We start from the raw sequence: 3,057 nt of genomic DNA on the forward strand, positions 1-3,057 counted from the left end.
ACAAAAAAATAAGAAAAGTGATAAAACATCCAAACGCGTACTTGTTATGTAACTTCAGAAATCTTTGCAAATGAAATAAAAAATAGTTGTTTATTCTTAAAAGAAATATATAAGAATTTGATTTGATAAAGTTACCTCGGGATCTGGATGAAATTTTCCAGAGAACTATCTTAAAATGCAAGTTTTATTATAGAAAAGTTTCCTTGCTTTCTTATAACATAATTTCAAAACTTGGTGCAAATATTTTATGTGCTGTTAACTTATCTCAACTAAAATTGCATTTCATAAATAAAATGAAAACGGCCGGAATATAATAATAAATAACAGTAAACTTTATCGGAATATAGTAAAATTTACCGTATTTATAGCTCTATATGAACACCAAAAAGATCGATTATTTTTACAGAAGCGCTCTGGTAAAATTAACAATTTTGGTAAAATTAACAACAAAATATGTTTTTACAATATGTAAAAAAATTTGGCAAATGTGTGGCAATAAGAAAATATATTTCGAAACCAGAATTTTCGTTAAACTGCTACCACGTGAACGGAAAAATTACCAAATGAATGGTTTAAATTCCGTATATTTTGGTTTTATTACTTCAATTAATTTTTTTTATTCATATATTATTTTTAAAAGAAGTAGAAATGTTATTGTAATTATAAAAAAAACTGTGACCGAACGATCTTCGGCAGCAGAGAAACGAAGCTCACGAAGGTCGCGAGCTTCGCTTAACATAACGAGCTCGTTAAAAATATTTAAACCTTAAATTAAGAAACCACCCATAATTTTACTATTATTATTTACTATAATTTTACTACTATTTACCATGTATTCAGTAGTAAATTGGATCGAGCCTGTGAAATAAGCAGCATTGTCGACCAACCAGCAATTGTTTTGCAAAAGTAAAGCGGTAAACAAATACCATATATATATATATATATATATATATATGGTATTTGTTTACCGCTTTACTTTTGCAAAACAATTGCTGGTTGGTCGACAATGCTGCTTATTTCACAGGCTCGATCCAATTTACTACTGAATACATGGTAAATAGTAGTAAAATTATAGTAAATAATAATAGTAAAATTATGGGTGGTTTCTTAATTTAAGGTTTAAATATTTTTAACGAGCTCGTTATGTTAAGCGAAGCTCGCGACCTTCGTGAGCTTCGTTTCTCTGCTGCCGAAGATCGTTCGGTCACAGTTTTTTTTATAATTACAATAACATTTCTACTTCTTTTAAAAATAATATATGAATAAAAAAAATTAATTGAAGTAATAAAACCAAAATATACGGAATTTAAACCATTCATTTGGTAATTTTTCCGTTCACGTGGTAGCAGTTTAACGAAAATTCTGGTTTCGAAATATATTTTCTTATTGCCACACATTTGCCAAATTTTTTTACATATTGTAAAAACATATTTTGTTGTTAATTTTACCAAAATTGTTAATTTTACCAGAGCGCTTCTGTAAAAATAATCGATCTTTTTGGTGTTCATATAGAGCTATAAATACGGTAAATTTTACTATATTCCGATAAAGTTTACTGTTATTTATTATTATATTCCGGCCGTTTTCATTTTATTTATGAAATGCAATTTTAGTTGAGATAAGTTAACAGCACATAAAATATTTGCACCAAGTTTTGAAATTATGTTATAAGAAAGCAAGGAAACTTTTCTATAATAAAACTTGCATTTTAAGATAGTTCTCTGGAAAATTTCATCCAGATCCCGAGGTAACTTTATCAAATCAAATTCTTATATATTTCTTTTAAGAATAAACAACTATTTTTTATTTCATTTGCAAAGATTTCTGAAGTTACATAACAAGTACGCGTTTGGATGTTTTATCACTTTTCTTATTTTTTTGTTTTGTTTTTTGTAGTTCAGGAGATAGTTTATTCCATACAAAATTTAAGACATCGTTGTCTTTAAACATTTTCAAAATTGCAAACCACCACTTTTCCAATTGTATTCTTATTAGAATTTCTTTTTTTCTAATATGGTTTCGGCACGTATAACAACCAGGAAATGTATTATGCATTTTTCTGAAAGTATCATAAAAGCAAGCGGCATTGAAAAATGCAATAAAATTTTCTATGCACCATTCTGTGTTTAGATTGCATGATTTTTATTTCACATTTTTTTTCGTTTCTAAATCAAAAGCAGCTTAAAAAAATATTTTTTCTCTAAGAAAAAATACCTATTCTATCAGGAAGCTCTATCATGAAATGAAACTTATATGGTTTACCTTGATATTTATGAGAAATAAGAGAATCTGTTATTTATATTTGGATAAGATTTGAATAGTTTTAGATATTTGGCAACAAAACTGCACAACGGAAGATGAAAATAAATTAAACAATTTCTATTTCGTTGGGAAATATATATCCTGTTTTTGTATCGTATCGCATATATATCAGATGCTTTCTTATTCTTTAACACCTTTTTTGGCGCGAAAACACTTATACGTTAGAATTATAGATGTTATAAGTCTTTTGTGTTTGCATCATTTTTATATTACTATATATTATATTGACCCCTTTTCGTAAGATAAAAACAGTGCTATGTCAAATAAATAAATAGTATGTTGTCTTATGTGCGCAAAAGAAATATTTAACTATAAAACTTCATCCTAAATGCTTTTAAAAAATGATCGTCCTTTGCATTTTTGCAGATTTTGATTCTTTTCTTTTTTCTTGGAATGTAAAAGAGAAAAGAGTTTTATTTTTAGCGAATTACTTCCATTTTAATTTGAAAGAAAAAGGAATTAAAATTTTACATCGAAGTATTTTTATGAAATATGGGGAGTTCAATTATGATTGTTCTTACTTTGAAAATGTCTCACATGGTGTTTGCTTTGAAAATAATTTTCGGATTTTGTTTTAAAAAAAAAAACTAAAAACCAATTTCATTTCACGTTTCTATATAAGAAATTTGCTTTATTCTCACCTGTTCTTATTTTTTTTATTTTATTTACTTCATTCATTTATTTATTCATTTCGTAAAGTGTTTCAGTTTGAAAGAGATTTTGTATATATATATC

This window comes from Parasteatoda tepidariorum, chromosome 8 (assembly GCF_043381705.1).
Source record: "Parasteatoda tepidariorum isolate YZ-2023 chromosome 8, CAS_Ptep_4.0, whole genome shotgun sequence".
In the NCBI taxonomy this organism is placed as follows: domain Eukaryota; kingdom Metazoa; phylum Arthropoda; class Arachnida; order Araneae; family Theridiidae; genus Parasteatoda; species Parasteatoda tepidariorum.